Source organism: Artemia sp. Qi Xiang Cuo, chromosome 7 (genome assembly GCF_049724085.1).
Source record: "Artemia sp. Qi Xiang Cuo chromosome 7, ASM4972408v1, whole genome shotgun sequence".
Lineage (NCBI taxonomy): Eukaryota > Metazoa > Arthropoda > Branchiopoda > Anostraca > Artemiidae > Artemia > Artemia sp. Qi Xiang Cuo.
The window spans coordinates 24,291,427-24,309,558 of NC_142800.1; the positions used below are offsets into that span (position 1 = coordinate 24,291,427).

At 35.0% G+C, this 18,132-nt stretch overlaps 1 protein-coding gene across 1 annotated transcript in view; it reads left to right on the top strand.

Moving 5' to 3' along the window:
• Positions 1 to 1,778: 1,778 nt before the first annotated feature.
• The window catches only part of LOC148950076 (uncharacterized), a 147,149-nt gene continuing 130,795 nt past the window's right edge, over positions 1,779 to 18,132 (top strand). The window contains exon 1 of the mRNA XM_089091440.1: positions 1,779 to 1,820. The gene's annotated coding sequence lies outside the window, so the exon portion shown is untranslated. The remainder of the gene's footprint in view (positions 1,821 to 18,132) is intronic.

The following is an 18,132-nucleotide window of genomic DNA, read 5'->3' on the forward strand; positions in this document are numbered from 1 at the left end:
TTAATCTGTCGTCCAATAGGTTTTTTGGGTAGTACTGAAATAAAAAACAGCTGATCCACAGCATGTTTCACCGTATACTGAAATAAATTGGTAGGTGCCCTCAGCTTGTAATCTTGTACTCGTTATTCAAGTGTACGTGACTTGTTTGGTGACTTTAAAGCTTACTGAGGGTTCTTTTAGAGTTTTCCTACATTTTAGAACAATTTAAAACATTAAAATCGTTAAAATCCATTAAAGTATTGAATTTTGAAAGACTTTTAATAAATGTTTACTTTCAACCCTATCTTTATTCTAGGATTGGCTAATATAGTAGCATCAGTTTATTTTCGTTTTAACTTTTAGCATTGCTCTTTGCTTTCATTTGAAAACGTATTTTTCCCTTCAATTTCCTCAAGAAACTAATTTTGCAAAATTCTACTTTGAATATCTAATATGTAAGGTTTGCAAAATATTAAGTAAGACTCGAATTCTGACGTTCCCTATGTTTGGTATGCTCCACTTTTGATATCAACCCTGATATCAACCCTGATCTTGCAACCCTGATATCAACTCTGAGTACCCATGCTTAGCTTCTCCAATTGATTAAAGGCTCATTCACAATGATATTTGTACTAGTAATTAGATTTAGCTATTGCTAGTTTAAGCCAATCAAAATTTTTCAAAATATTTTCCAACAAATCCAGAGAATTCTATGGAAGAAATGATTGGTTCAAATAAGTGCTATCTAAATGTCGGTATTAATAAAATCTCATTGTGAATATTTCTTAACCTCAATTAAGGTTTTTTTTTTATTTAAAAATTTAAGGAAATTCTTGGAATGCCAACTAGTCACCTGACTTGCCCAAACATTATTTGGGGGTAAGCTAATGTTGTTCCGTGCCTAAAATTCAGCTCTCGATCGGTGGGGGGGGCAATGCTGTAAGGCGATTTTTTTGTTGTTGCTGTTGTTGTTGTTGTTGTTGTTGTTGTAGACGTAAGAAACAATTAGTTTTCTAAAAGAAGCTGAAGGGAAAATAACTTTTTCAAATGAATGTAGAGTGACGTCAAAAATTAAACGAACATAAACTGATATTACTGAATGTTAGCCATTCACAGAATAAAGAATGGATTGAAAATAAACATTTATCAAAAAAACTTTCAGAACTAAATACTTTGATGGAGCGATAGTGTCAAGGGAAAGAATTTTTTACTAATTTCTAAAGCTCCATTTTCATTTGTCAATTTATGGGCACGAGGTTAAATGAATCAGCATTAAATGAATTACTAATTTCTAAAGCTCCATTTTCATTTGTCATTTTATGGACACGAAGTTAAATGAATCAGCCAATTGAACTCCATCTTCCTATGCTGGATTGAAAAAAGCCATTTGTCTCATTTTCATTGGTTGATTAACTTTCTGTTACCTCTATAAGACGTTAAATGAAAACAGGGCTTAAAATAAACTACTTAAGTCCAGTTCACATTTATGCTTAGATAGACATCAATGTGTAACAGTGTAAGCATAAGCATCATCTACCAATCACAATTTGTTTCCTCTTTCAAGTGCAGCTACAATTGGTCTAAGGTGATGATGACTTGACACTGATGCGTAGCTAAGCACACGTGTAAATGAGGCTTTACTTTATCAAGTATAATTGTTGCCGTTATTGTTTAGAACGGGAAAAAAACGGTAGACAGGAAATATATTACGAAACTTAAAAAAAAAACTCTTGGAATAATGTCAGATCGTTTTATAAATGATAACATTGGTGGCCAATGTGACTTGAGAATAAGTTTGTTTTACAAGGATGTTAGCCTTTTATGTGGAATTCAGATATTTTGTAAGTTAAGGAATTGTAATTTTTGTATTAGTAATAAAAATGGTGTCTGTTCCACCTCGTAAGCTAGTTGTGATGGGGAGCTAATGGGGTATCCAAGTCAAAATTCAATACATAATCAAGAACCCAAGCAAGGGCACAATTAAATCCCAGTTGCATTGTGACTCAAAACCCTTTTTATAAACCTATGTAAAGCAGGTTGAATTCGGAGCTGAAAATGTCGGCCAGTTAAATCAGAGGCAACGCTATAACGTTGCCTATAGTAAAGGCCATACGGCTCAAATGTTTTCTTATTTTATTATTATTTTTTTCCCAGAGGCACTTCATATGGAAGAGGTCGTCGTAAAAACTTCAAAAGTGGGCTCATTCGATCGGAAATCGAGAGTTCTAGTGCCCTTTTTAATAGTCGAAAGTGATTGGGGGGTAAATAGCCCCCCCCCAAGCCCATCATTCCCCCAAACACATCTAATCTATATTTTAAGATAGCCATTTTGTTCAGCATAGTCGATTTCCAGATAGAAAATATGTTTTTGTGGAGGACACTCCCTCACAACCCCCAGGGCAAGGGTTTGAATTTATACCCTGGGGGCATATAAGATTTTTATAGAAGGAGTTGTCTTAGAAACCCCAAAACAGACTCATTCGATTGGAAATTCAAAGGGCTAGTGCCCTTTTTAATAGTCGAAAGTGATTGGAGGGCAACTACACCCCCACTCCCATCATTTCCCCAAACACATCCAATCAAAATTTTGAGATAGCCATTTTATTCAGCGTAGTTGATTTCCAGATAGAAAATATGTTGTTGTTGAGGACACTCTCCCAAAACCCTAAGGGTAATGGTTGTTAGTTTTGTTCTGGAGGTATATAATGTTTTTATAGAAGGCATTATCGTAGAAACTTCAAAAGATGCTCATTCGATGGGAAATTCAAAGGGATAGTGCCCTTTTTAATAGTCAAAAGTGATTGGAGGGCAACTAGCCTCCCCCCACCCACGCCCATAATTCCCCCAAACACATCCAATCAAAATTTTGAGATAGCCATTTTGTTCAGCGTAGTTCAATTACAGATATAAAATTTGTTTTTGAGGAGGACACTCCCACACAACCTTCAAGGCAAGGGTTTTACGTTATACCCTGGGGGTATATAAGGTTTTTATAGAAAGCGTTGTCGTAGAAACTTCAAAAAAGAGTCATTTGATTGAAAATTAAAAGGGCTAGTGCCCTTTTTAATAGTCGAAATTGATTTGACGGCAACTAACCTCCCTTTCACGCCCACTTTTTCCCCAAACACAGCCAATCAAAATTTTGAGACAGCCATTTTATTAAACGTAGTTTTAAGTTCTGAAAATTAGGTCTTTGAGGATGACAACTTACCCACATCCCTCAGGGCAAGGGTTGTAAGTTATGCCCTGGGGGCATATAAGGCTTGTATTGACAACGTTGTCTTTGAAAATTCTGAAAAGGCTCATTCAATAGGAAATTTAAATGACTAGTTCCCTTTTGAATAGTCATAATTGTTTCTAGGGCAACTGACACCCCTTCCACGCCCACCATTTTATCAAACACATCTAATCAAAATTTTTATGTAGCCATTTTGTTCAACGTAGTTGAAATTTCTGGAAATTATATGTTTGAGCAGAACATTCCCCTCACAGTCTTCAGGGACAAGGGTTATAAGTTATGCCCTGGGGTATATATGGTTCTTATGGAAGGAATGCTCGTATAGACTTCAGAGAGGGCTCATTTGATTGAAAATTGAAAGTTCTAGTTCACTTTTTAAGAGTCAAAAGATATTGGAGGGTGACCAGATCCCACCCCCCAAATGCATACAATAAAAATTTTAAGATAGCTATTTTGTTAAAAATAGTTCAAAGATCATATAAAAAAGTCCGGAGTCGACATAACGCACCAGGGCCCGGGGACAGGCGTTGTAAGTTATGCCCTGGGGGCATATATGGGTCTCATGGAAGGGATACTCGTATTAACTTCAAAATGGGATCATTTGATTTGAAATTGAAAGTTCTAGTTCAATTTTTAAGAGTCAAAAGAGATTGGAGGATACCTAGCCCCCCCCCCTCAACGCCCTTTTTTCCTCAAACCCATCCCCTAAAAACTTTGATATAGTTATTTTTTTAAACTATGTTTAGAGATATGGATTGGAGGGCAACTAGCCCCCCCCCCACGCCCCCATTTTCCCAAACACATCCAATAAAAATTTTGAGATAGCCCTTAAGCTAAAAATTTCTCAAAAGTCAGATAACAAAACTCAGGTGTCGTCACAACCCCCCCCCCCCCATGGCCCGGGGCCAGGCGTTGTAAGTTATGCCCTGGGGCATATATTGTTCGTATGAAAAGGATTTTTGTATGAACTTCAGAGAGGGCTCATTTGATTGGATATTGAAAGTTTGAGCTCACTTTTTAATATTCAAAAGATATCCGCGAGAAGCTAGCCCCCCCCCCCCCACGCCTTCTTTTTCAAAGCCCATCTGATGAAAATTTTGAGATAGACATCTTGTTAAAAAAAATAGTTCAAAAGTCGGATAAGAAAAACTCCGGTCTCAATACAACCCCCCAGGGCCCAGGGGAAGGCGTTCTAAGTTATGCCCTAAAGGCATGCATGGTTCTTATGAAAGGGATGCTTGTATAAACTTCATAGAGGGTTCATTTGATTGGAAACTGAAAGTTCTAGTTCACTTTTTAAGAGTCAAGAGAGTTAAACTAGCCCCCCAAGCTCTTTTTTCCCCAAACCCGTCCGCTACATATTCTGAGATAGTCAGTGTTTTGGAAATTGTTCAAAAATTAGATAACAAAAACGCCCCCAGAGCCCGGGGGATAGGCGTTGTAAGTGTTGTCCTTCGGGTGTATATGGTTCTTATGAAAGGGACTCTTGTATAAACTTCAGAGGGGGCTCATTTGATTGGAAATTGAAAGTTCTAGTTCAATTTTTAAGAGTCAAAAGATATCCGAGGGCAAATAGCCCCCGCCCCCACACACACACCCTTTTTTCCCCAAGCCAATCCGATAAATTTTTTATAATAGCCATTTCATTAAAAATAGTTCAAAGGTCAGATAAAAAAAATCCTGTTTCGACGGAACCCGCCAAGGCCCGGAGGCAAGCGTTATGAATAATGCACTAGGGGCATATATAGTTCTTATGGAAGGGATGCTCGTATAAACTTCGGAGAGGGATCATTTGATTTGAAACTGAAAGTTCTTGTTCACTTTTTAATAGTCAAAAGAGACCAGAGGGTAACTAGCCCCCCCCCCCTCCACCACGCTCTAAATTCATCAGATAAAAATTTTGATATAGACATTTTGTTCTGATAACAAACAACCCCGGTGTCAAAACAGCCCCCCAGGGCCCGGGGGTGGGCGTTTTAAGTTTTGCCCTGGGGGCATATATGGTTGTTATGGAAGGGATTCTCGTATATAATTCCTAGAGGGTTCATTTGATTAGAAATTGATATTTGTAATTCACTTTTTAAGAGTCAAAAAAGATTGGAGGACAGCTAGCCTCGCCCCACACTCCATTTATATTTTTCCCATAGGCACTTCATATAGAAGGGGTCGTCATATAAACTTCAAAGGGGGGCTCATTCGATTGGAAATCGAGAGTTTTAGTGCCCTTTTTAGGAGTCAAAAGTGATCAGAGGGCAACTGCCCCCCCCCCAAGCCCTTTTTCCCCAAATAAAATCTGATAAAAAATTTGAGGTAGCAATTTTTTTTAAAATAGTTCAAAGATTATATAACAAAAACTCCTTTACGTATGGTCATTTCGTTAAAAATAGTTCAAATATCAGATAAGAAAAACTTCTGTGTCGACACCCCCCCCCCAGGGCCGGGGCAGGCGTTGTAAGTATTGCTCTGGGGGTATATATGGGTCTTATGGAAGGTATGCTCGTATAAACATCAGACAGGGTTCATTTGAATGGAAATTAAAAGTTGTAGTTCATTTTTTCAGAGTTAAAAAAGATCAGAGGGCAACTAGCCCTTCCCGCCCTCCACGCCTTTGGGTGTATAGGATGGATAAACCCATCTGATAAAAATTTCAGGTGACCATTTTGTTAAAAATAGTTCAACCATCAGACATTAAAACTCCAGGGTCGACACAACTTCCAGGGCCCAGGGATAGGTGTTGTAAGTTATACTCTGGGGGTATATATGGTTCTTTTAGAAATGATCCTCGTATAAACTTCAGAGAGGGCTAATTTGATTGAAAATAGAAAGATCTAGTTCATTTTAAAGATTCAAAAGAGACAGAAGCTTAATCTAGTCCCCCCACGCCCTTTTTCCCCAAACCCATCTGATAAAAATTTTGAGATAGCAATTTTTTTAAAGATAGTTAAAACATCAGATAATAAAACTCCGAGGTTGACACAAACCCATTTTTTCACTTTGTTATTGTTACTTTGATATCAGTTTTGTTACTTTGATAAATATTTAATTTGTTTTTTTTTTAAGTTTGATTTTGAAATAAGGAATTTTTAAAAACTTGAAATTTTTTACAATCAAAAACGAACAAAAATTAATTAAAAAAAACTCTCCTAAAAATAAGTTTTTAAAATAAAATTAAAGGCATCTTAAACTTAAGCTCAGCATATAAAAATACATTTTAAAATTAAAGCTGAAAACGACCAGAAATTACTTTTAAAGAATAAATGAAACCCAAAACGAACAGAAATTTAATGAACAATCATAGCAAAAATATAAGACAAGTAATACTATAAATGAATAAATAAATCTTAAAGCAAGTAATCCTTAGATTGAATATGAATATAAAGCTTAAAACGAAAAAAAATATTTTCCTATTGAAGCATAAATGAAACTTAAACGAACAGAAATTAAATAAACAATTAAAGCAAACAAACATACAATAGATATTAATGTAAATTAATAAATAAATCTTAAAACGACTGAAACTTAAAATTGAATATGCAAATTAAGCTTGAAACGAACAAAAATCACCACAAACATGAGTTTGGGTATGACCTCCTTCTCTCACTGTAAAAGTCTAAAGCCTACTGCGTCATTGGCGCTTTACTGAAAACTATATGCGTCTTGAACAGTCTCAGAAAGTACAAACAACATCAAATTGAATATTTAATGCATAATGATATTAATTGTTGAAAGATCCATCAATTCAAGAATTTTTTCACTGTAATTGTATTTTTATTTCAATACTGTAAGAACTGGAAAAGAAAATATTTATAATATAATCCGTTTTCAGTTAAGCGCCAGTGACGCAGTAGGCTTTTGGTTTTTATTTACAGTTAGGATAAGAGGCAGTATCCAAACCCTTGTTTGTAGGGAAATAATATTCGTCTTTAACAACTTTAAAAAGAGCTAATAAATTAAATTGAATATTCTATGTATAATGATGTTAATTGCTGAAAGCTCATCAGTTCAAAATGTTACTATAATTTTAATGTTTATTTTCAATATTAAGTACAAAAGAAAATATTGCCATAAAATTAGTTTTCAGCAAAGCGCCAATAACGCAATAAGTTTTTGACTTTTACAGTGAGAGAAGGAGGTGATACCCAAACTCTTGTTTATAGTCATTTTTGTTCGTTTGTATCTCGATTTGCATACTCAATTTAAGTTTCACTTTCTTTAAGATTTATTTATTAACTTACGTTAATATCTATTTTATGTTTGTTTGTATTGATTGTTTATTTAACTTCTGTTCGTTTTTAGTTTAATTTATGCTTCATTAGGAAAATACTTTTTTTCGTTTTAAGCTTAATACTCATATTCAATCTAAGCAGTACTTGCTTTAATATCATTTATTCATTTATATTATTACTTGTAGTATATTTTTGCTATGATAGTTTATTAATTTCTGTTCGTTTTGGGTTTCATTTATTCTTTAATAGTAATTTCTGGTCGTTTTGAGTTGAATTTTAACAGGTATTTGTATCTGCTGAGCTTAAGCTTAAAATGCCTTTACTTTTCTTTGAAAAACTTATTTTTCGCAAATTTTTTTTTTTTAATTAATTACGAACATAAGAGAACCCAGAATGACTCCTTATCAAAAATATAGAATTTCAATTTGATACTCCTTATTTTTAGCTATAAACTTCAAAAGGGGCAAACTTTTTTCACTTTGATATTGTTACTTTTATACCAGTTTTGATACTTTGATGAGGATTTGATTTTTTTTTTTAACTTTGATTTTGAACTAAAGAATTTTTAAAAATTTGAAACTTTTTGCAATCAAAAACGAACAAAATTAATTTAAAAAAAATTTCCGAAAAATATGTTTTTCAAAGAAAAGTAATGGCCATTTAAAACTTAAGATCAGTAGATAAAATTATCTGTTAAAGTTCAAACTCAAAACGACCAGAAATTACTATTAAATAATAAATGAAACCCAAAACGAACAGAAATTAAATAAACAATCATAGGAAAAAGCATACAACAAGTAATAATATAAATGAATAAATAGATCTTAAAGCGAGTAATGCTTAGATTGGTTCTTACAGTGAGAGAAGGAGGCGGTACCCAAACTCTTGTTTGTAGTGATTTTTGTTCGTTTCAAGCTTTATTTGCATATTCAATTTAAGTTTCTCTCGTTTTAAGATTTATTTATTCATTTACGTTAATATCTATTGTATGTTTGTTTGCATTGATTGTTTATTTCAAAAATCAAACTTAAAAAAAGAAAATCAAATCTTTATCAAAGTATCAAAACTGGTATAAAAATAACAATATCAAAGTGAAAAAAGATTACCCCTTTTGAAGTTTATTAGACAAGTCCTTCTATATGAAGTGCGTCTGGGAAAAAAATAAATGGAGTTTGGGGGGAGGCTAGCTACCTTTCGATCACCTTTTACTCTTAAAAAGTGAATGACAACTTTCAATTTTCCAATCAAATGAACCCTCTATGAAGTTTATACGAGTATCCCTTCCATAATAACAATATATGCCTCCAGGGCATAATTTACAACGCCTACCTTTGGGCCCTGGGGGGCTTTGTTTTTGTTTTGAGTGTTTGTTATCTGGACTTGGTTATCTGAATTATATGAAGTGCGCGTGGTAAAAAAATAAATGGAGTGTGGGGGGAGAGGCTGGTTGCCCTTGGATATCTTTTGACTCTTAAAAAGTGAACTAGAACTTTCAGTTTCCAATCAAATGAACCCTCTCTGAAGTTTATACGAGCATCCCTCTCATAAGAACCATACACGCCCCAAGGACAACACTTAAAACTCCTACCCCCTGGGCCCTGGGGGGTTCTTTGACACCGGAGTTTTTGTTATCCAATCTTGGAACATTTTTTAAAAAACTGGCTATCTAAAAATTTGTATCGGATGGGTTTGCATAAAAAAGGGCATTGGGGGGGGGCTAGTTGCCCTTAAATCTCTTGACTCTTAAAAAGTGAACTAGAACTGTCAATTTCCTATCAAATGAGATCTCTAGGAAGTTTATACGAGCATCCCTTTCATAAGAACCATACATGTCCTTAGGGCATAACTTACAACGCCTTCTCCCGGGCCCTTGGGGGGTTGTATTGACACCGGAGTTTTTCTTATCCGACCATTGAACTATTTTATTTTTAACAAAATGTCTATCTCAAAATTTTCGTCAGATGGGTTCGGAGAATGAAGGCGTAGGAGGGGGGGGCTAGTTGCCCTTGGATCTCTTTTGAATATTAGAAATTGAACTCGAACTTTCAATTTCCAGTCAAATGAGCTCTCTCTGAAGTTTATACAAGTACCCCTTTCATAAGAACCATATATGCCCCAGGACACAACTTACAACGCCTGTCCCCGGGCCCTGGGGCGTTGTGTCGACACCTAAGTTTTTGTTATCTGACTTTTGAACAATTTTTAACTTAATTGATATCTCAAAATTTTTATCGGATACATTCAGAAAAAAGGGGCGTGGGGGGAGGACTAGTTGCCCTCCAATCTCTTTTGACTCTCAAAAAGTTAACTACAACTTTCAATCTCCAATAAAATTAGCCCTCTCTGAAGTTTTTACGTGCAACCCTCTCATAAGAACCCTATATCCTCCCAGGGCATAACTTACAACGCCTGCCTTGGGGTCCTGGGGGGTTGTGTCAACCCCGGAAGTTTTGTTATATGGTCTTTGACTATTTTTAAAAAATGGCTATCTCAGAGTTCCTATCAGATTGGTTTGAGAAAAAAGATCCAGGAGGGGCTAGGTGCACCCCAATCTCTTTTGACTCTTAAAAAGTGAACTAGAACTTTCAATTTCCAATCTAATGAGCTCTCTTTGAAGTTTATACGAGAAACCCTTCCATAAGAACCATATATGCCCCAGGGCATAACTTACTACGCCTGCCCCGAGCCCTGGGGGTTTGTGTCGACACCAAAGTTTTTGTTATATGATCTTTGAACTATTTTTAACAAAATGGCTATCTCAAAATTTTTATCGGATGCATTTGGGAAAAAGCGTATGGGGGGCTGGTTACCCTCCAATATCTTTTGACGCTTAAAAATTGAACTAGAACTTTCAATTTCCAATCAAATGAGCCCTCTCTGAAGCTTATACGAGCATTCCTTCCATAAGAACCATATATGCTCCCCGGACATAACTAATAACCCTTGTCCTGAAGACCTTGGAAGGGAATTTCATGCTCAAAGGTATAATTTCCAGAGCCTTCAACTACGTTGAACAAAATGGCTATCTTAAAACTTTGATTGGATGTGTTTGGGGAAATGCTGGGCGTCGAAGGGGTGTTAGTTCCCCCTTTGCAGTTTTTACGACGACCCCTTGCATATGAAGTGCCTTTTTGAAGCTTCTGCAATTAAGCTTTCTATAAAATCTTGTAAACCCCCAGGGCATAACTTACAACCCTTGCCCTGAGGGCTGTGGGGGAGTGTCCTGTTCAAAAACATAATTTCTATATGGAAATCAACTACGCTGAACAAAATGGCTATCTCAAAATTTTGATTGGATGGGTTTGGGGAAAAGGTGGGCGTGAGAGGGGGATTAGTTGCCCTCCAATCACTTTCGAGTATTAAAACGGGCACTAGCCCCTTGAATTTCCAATTGAATGAGCCCTTTTTTAATTTTCTACAACAAAGCCTTCTATAAAAATCTTATATGCCCCCCGGGCATAACTTAAAACCCTTGCCCTGACGGTTGTGGGGGAGTGTCCTCCTCAAAAACATATTTTCTATCAGAAAATCAACTACGCTGAACAAAATGGCTATCTCAAAATTGTTATTGGATGTGTTTGAGGGAATGATTGGCGTGGGAGGGGGGCTAGGTGCCCTCCAATCACTTTCGACTATTAAAAGGGCACTAGAACTCTTGATTTCCAATCAAATGAGCCCTCTTTGAAGTTTCTAAGACGACCCCTTCCATATGAAGTACCTCTGGGAAAAAAATACTAAATAAATAAATAGTAATAATAAAACATTGGAGCCGTATGGCCTTTACTGTAGGCAACGCTATAGCGTTGCCTCTGAACCTATGTAAAGAAGGTTGAATTCGGAGCTGAAAATGTCGGCCAGTTAAGTTGCGAACATAAGAGAACCCAGAATGAGACTCCTTATCAAAAATATAGAATTTCAATTTGATACTCCTTATTTCTCGCTATAATGCCTCAAATAAGAGGCCAAAATTATAGCCTCTTTTTTGGATTTTTCACACTCCGAGGCTACCATCATTAAAGTAAAAGGATTCCTGAGTCATTAGGTAGGGCAAAGGTTTAAGGTACCAAGAACAGTGAGAGCAAAATAGGATTGTTTGAATTTGTTAAATAAAAACTTAGATAATTTCGGAGACCTGCGCTGCCTTTCCATGACGATAAAATAAAAGTTCAAAATAGGGATAAAATCCTTTTTAATAGGCAGTGTATAGAAATTCACAAAAATACCAGATACTGATGACTAATGGCTGACTACTGACGGAAAATACCAGTTTTACTACTGATGACGGTCACTGTATATGTGACCGAAATATCTTGTGTTTTTGTGAATTTCTATACACTGTCTATTAAAAAGGATTTTATCCCTATTTTGAACTTTTATTTTATCGTAATAGAAACTTACAAAAACATGTATATTTATAAAAAATCGGGAGCTCTGTTTTTGATGGAAAAGGCCTCCATATGCAGTTATGTAGTTTTTTGGAGGTAGTGGGGTGCCAAATTAAAAAAAAAAGAAACATGAGTGAAAATCAGCAATCACAAGCTAAACACATATGGTAACGAACAGCGCAAGAAGATGCAGCTTTCTTTTATAGATGTGGTTATTTTAGGAATCAACATTGTTAGTGTTAAAAGTTTTTATAGAGGGCCAAATTTAAGAAAACATTTTATGGGGGGTCAAATTAAAAAAAAAATTATTGGGTGCCAAATTTAGAAAAAGGAAACATGGATGAAAATCAGCAATTACAAGCTAAAAACATGTGGTACCGAACAGCATAAGAAGATACAGCTTTCTTTTATAAATGTAGCTATTTTAGGAATCAAAATATTTGTTAATGTTAAAAGTTCAGGGAGGAAAAGCCTTTTCAAATTAACCAAATGTTTCAAAAAACTTCATAATTTTGACATAACCGATAGAAAAATCTGATAAAATCTTAGTTGTCAGGTATGATTGAAACAAAAGTGGGTCCAGGTAGCAAAAAAGGTGTTATTTTGATGTCCTTGATGCGTCAAAACATTTGAATTATTCCTCGAAGCAAATAACCTTCTCGAGCTTTCTGGGAGGTGTTGATTGCAGTCTTTTCTAGCCCTTTGGTTAACAAGACTTGGCATGTAGGGAAAGGCCTCTTGTAAACTTGCAATTTTTTCTCTGTGTTTTTTTTTTTTTTTTCTTCTTCTTCTTCTTCTTCTTTTTGTGAGTTTCGGTTACTCAGTATGATATTCACAGTGTTAATTATCAAAAAACACTTTGTTTTTAGATGAAAGTAAAATACAATATCAGACCTTAGAACGAACAGAAATTATTTCTATGTGAGCGACGCTGCTCCCTCCTCATCCCCCCATTTTGTCCAATAAAGTTAAATTTTTTTTTGTTCCAATTTTTTTAAGAAGGACTCAGGGGAGGATCTAGAGCAAAATCTTGTGGGAGGCTCATTGTGACAAGGGTGTCAATGACCAAAATCTTAGAGGGGCTAATGTGATAAAGGTGCCAATAATTGACCAAAGTAGAGGGGGGGGGTGCTACTCCCACGAGAACAATACCCCTTCGAATCCCGATCCGGACACTTTTTTTAAAAACTCCCACGAGAACCACGTGGTTTATGGTCCTAATATGGGCATAGCCTCCCTAGGGGAAATGGATCTCTGAGAAATTGATTGCATAATCGATTGGGAATTTGGAACACCTGTGCTGTCAGTCATTAATCAAATTGTTTCCATACAAAGTTTAATAATGTCTGACAGGTACTGTCAACATTTCTCCAGGAATAGATCCAAGTCATTAATGTCTTTGCCTCGGAAACAACTCTTTTGGTCGAACTCCAAAGGATATTAATAACCAAACGCCATGGAAACACTTCTCCAAGAAACATCTTAGCGATGAATTGTTTTAGCGCGGGAATCAGGTTTCTTATTAATTTGAAATGTGCCAGCGCAGAGATGCCAAAAAAGGAACACGCTGAAATTACGTTTAGGGATTATTTGGGCGAAACTGTTTTAGCCATTTTATGTAATTATTTCGACGAAACAGTTAGAGGCATTTTAAAAGATGATTTAAAAGATGTTTTAGAAGAGGTTTTGAGTGTGGTCGTTATAATACACAAGTTTCATTTGAACAGTGTTGTGAGGTCCTCTACCCCAACCCCAAAGGGCTCCGATCCCCCTACCTCAACCCCGAAGGAAGTCCCCGGTCCCCAAAGGTCCACCGGGCTCCCAAAGGGCCCCCACCCCTTTGGCCCCAAAGGGCCCCCTCCCTCTCCCTCCATCTCCTCCCCCCATCTCCCCCTCCCCTCCACTCCTCCCCCTCCCCTCCTCCCCTCCCCTCCTCCCCTCCCCCTCCCCTCCCCTCCCCTCCCCCCATTTTTTAATATTTTTTTGTGCATTGAAACACAGAACGACCCCCTCCCCCTGGCCCCTCCCCCCCATGTTTCAAAGTTCATTTTGAATTTCTGTCGATGAATTGAAAGAGTTGGAATATTTCATTAGTGTTTTGTAGTGGTTTACCACGTCACAGCTACATTATACTCATGTGTCAAAGTTTCTTTTGAAGTTCATTCGTTTAAATTCAAGAGTTGGAATATTTCAGTAGTGTTTGGTTATGATTTACCTCGTCACAGTTACATTTTCTTGATATTCCAAAGTTCATTTTGGATTTCTTTCATTGAAATGCAAGAGTTGGGATATTTTAGTAGTGTTTTGTCGTGGTTTACCTTGTCAAAGTTACATTCTATAGATTTTTCAAAGTTCATTTTGAATTTCTTTCATTGAAATGTAAGAGTTGGAATATTTCAGTAGTGTTTTGTTATGGTTTACCTTGTCACACTTACATTTTCTTGATTTTTCAAAGTTCATTTTTGATTTATTTCATTGAAATACAAGATTTGGAATATTTCAATAGTGTTTTGTTATGGTTTACCTTGTCACACTTACATTCGCTTGATTTTTCAAAGTTCATTTTGTATTTATTTCATTGAAATGCAAGAGCTGGAATATTTCAGTACTGTCTTATCGTGGTTTACCTTGTCAAAGTTACATTCTCTTGATTTTTCAAAGTTCATTTTGGATTTATCTCGTTGAAATGCATGAGTTGAACTATTTCAGAAGTCTTTTGTCGTGCTTTACCTTGTCACAGTTATATTCTCTTAATTTTTCAAATTTTATTTTGAATTTATTTCATTGAAATGCGAGAGTTGGAATATTTCAGTAGTGTTTTGTTGTGGTTTACCATGTCAAAGCTACATTCTCTTTATTTGTCAAAGTTCATTTTGGATTTCTTTCGTTGAAATTCAAAAGTTGGAATATTTCAGCAGTGTTTGATTATGGTTTACCTTATCAAAGTTACATTTTCTTGATTGTTAAATCTTATTTTTGAATTTCTTTCGTTGAAATACAAGAGTTGGAATATTTCAGTAGTGTTTGGTTATGGTTTACCAGGTCACAGTTACATTTTCTTGATATTTCATAGTTTATTTTTAATTTCTTTCATTGAAATGAAAGAGTGTGTATAGGTAAGGAGTGATGTGTTGGGTCGTAAAGTGTCTCAGGGAAATTTCATTGATATTTCAATGCTATTGTATTATTTATTAAGTTTTGCTGCATTTTTATGTATATGTCAGTTTCGTTTTGACGTGTTTTAAATTTTAACTGCTACATTTCTTGATCATTCTAATTACATTTTATATTTCAGTCAAGTTATTAAAAGTAGAGGTCGCTGTATTTAGTGTTTGGTTGTGGTTTAACTTTAATCTTTGACATTTTCATTATTGGTCAAAGTAGAATCCTTATTGCGATCGTTGAAAAGTAATATCTGGAATCATTTAGCGGTGTTTGCTTATGGTATACATAGTCAAAGTTACATAATCCTGATTGTTCCAAGTTCATTTCGATTTGCTTTCGTTGAAGAGTAACAGCTGGACTATTTCACCAGTGTATGGTTGTGGTTTACCTTGTCACAGTTACATTTTCTTGATTTTTCAAAGTTCATTTTGAATTTCTTTCGTTGAAATGCAAGAGTTGGAATATTTCAGTAGTGTTTGATTGTGGTTTACCTTGTCACAGTTACATTTTCTTGATTTTTCAAAGTTCATTTTGAATTTCTTTCGTTGAAATGCAAGAGTTGGAATATTTCAGTAGTGTTTGTGTTGTGGTTTACCTTGTCTCACTTAAAGTTTCTTGATTTTTAAAATTTCATTTTGAATTTCTTTCGTTGAAATGCAAGAGTTGGAATATTTCAGTAGTGTTTGGTTGTGGATTACCTACTCACAGTTAATTTCTCAAAAAAGTTTAAACAACATTTAGAAGGTCTTTTAGTACAAAGTAGTGGAATGAGAAATTCAGATGTGTTAGGTTGTGTTATACAGAGTCACAGTAACAATTTATTGAAATAACTATTTTCATTTCGACAAACATACGTTTTAAAGAAATATAGTTTCAAGTTCAAATGTGTTTGATTGTGGTTTACCTTGTCACAGATACATTTTATTGATTCTTCAAAGTTCATTTTGAATTTCTTTCTTTTAAATGAAAGAGTCGGTTTATTTCAGTTTCTTTTGCTTATTGTGCACATTAACAGAGTTTCATTCTGTTGATTTTTCATAGACCATTCTAAAATCACGTCATTGAAATGCAAGAGTTGGAATATTTCACCTGTGTTTGGCTGTGGTTCTAATAGTAACAGAAAAATAATATTGATTTTTAAAAGTTAATTTTGAATTTCTTTCGTTGAAATGCAAGAGTTGGAATATTTCAGTAGTGTTTGGTTGTGGTTTACCTTGTCACAGTTACATTTTCTTGATTTTTCAAAGTTCATTTTGAATTTCTTTCGTTGAAATGCAAGAGTTGGAATATTTCAGTAGTGTTTGGTTGTGGTTTACCTTGTCACACTTACACTCTCTTGATTATTCACAGTTCAAGTTGAATGTCTTTTATGTCAGTTCAATTTGTGTTCGATGGCTGTTTTGTTTGGTTGTGGTGGAGCTAGGCCCTGTTTTATCTGCTCGCAGTGTCTTAGTATATTTTGTATAACATACCTTGAAAAGTTATAGTTGGAAGACTTCAGAAACATTTGGGCAGGGATTCTACAGACAGACTTACAATCTCATGATTCTTCAATGTTCATTTTGAATTTCTTTCGTTGAAATGCAAGAGTTGGACTATTTCAGTAGTGTTTGGTTGTGGTTTACCTTGTCACAGTTACATTTTCTTGATTTTTCAAAGTTCATTTTGAATTTCTTTCGTTGAAATGCAAGAGTTGGAATATTTCAGTAGTGTTTGGTTGTGGTTTACCTTGTCACAGTTACATTTTCTTGATTTTTCAAAGTTCATTTTGAATTTCTTTCGTTGAAATGCAAGAGTTGGAATATTTCAGTAGTGTTTGGTTGTGGTTTACCTTGTCACAGTTACATTTTCTTGATTTTTCAAAGTTCATTTTGAATTTCTTTCGTTGAAATGCAAGAGTTGGAATATTTCAGTAGTGTTTGGTTGTGGTTTACCTTGTCACAGTTACATTTTCTTGATTTTTCAAAGTTCATTTTGAATTTCTTTCGTTGAAATGCAAGAGTTGGAATATTTCAGTAGTGTTTGGTTGTGGTTTACCTTGTCACAGTTACATTTTCTTGATTTTTCAAAGTTCATTTTGAATTTCTTTCGTTGAAATGCAAGAGTTGGAATATTTCAGTAGTGTTTGGTTGTGGTTTACCTTGTCACAGTTACATTTTCTTGATTTTTCAAAGTTCATTTTGAATTTCTTTCGTTGAAATGCAAGAGTTGGAATATTTCAGTAGTGTTTGGTTGTGGTTTACCTTGTCACAGTTACATTTTCTTGATTTTTCAAAGTTCATTTTGAATTTCTTTCGTTGAAATGCAAGAGTTGGAATATTTCAGTAGTGTTTGGTTGTGGTTTACCTTGTCACAGTTACATTTTCTTGATTTTTCAAAGTTCATTTTGAATTTCTTTCGTTGAAATGCAAGAGTTGAAATATTTCGGTGGTGTTAGGTTATGGTTTACCTCGTCATACCTATATCCTCATGATTCTTCAAAGTTCATTTTGAATTTCTTTCATTGAAATGCAAGAGTTGAAATATTTCAGTAGTGTTTGATGGTGTTTTACCTTGTCATAGTTACATTTTCTTGATTGTTCAAACTTCATTTTGAATTTCTTTCGTTTAAATGCAAGAGTTGGAATATTTCAGTTGTGTTTGGTTGTGGTTTACGATGTCACACTTACATTTTCTTGATTCTTCATAGTTCATTTTGAATTTCTGTCGTTGAAATGTAACAGTTGGAATATTTCAGTATTGTTTGTTTGTGGTTTACCTTGTCACAGTTACATTTTATTGATTTTTCAAAGTTCATTTTCATTTTCTTTAGTTGAAATGCAAGAGTTTGAATATTTCAGTAGTGTTTGGTTGTGGTTTACCTTGTCACAGTTACATTTTCTTGATTTTTCAAAGTTCATTTTGAATTTCTTTCGTTGAAATGCAAGAGTTGGAATATTTCAGTAGTGTTTGGTTGTGGTTTACCTTGTCACAGTTACATTTTCTTGATTTTTCAAAGTTCATTTTGAATTTCTTTCGTTGAAATGCAAGAGTTGGAATATTTCAGTAGTGTTTGGTTGTGGTTTACCTTGTCACAGTTACATTTTCTTGATTTTTCAAAGTTCATTTTGAATTTCTTTCGTTGAAATGCAAGAGTTGG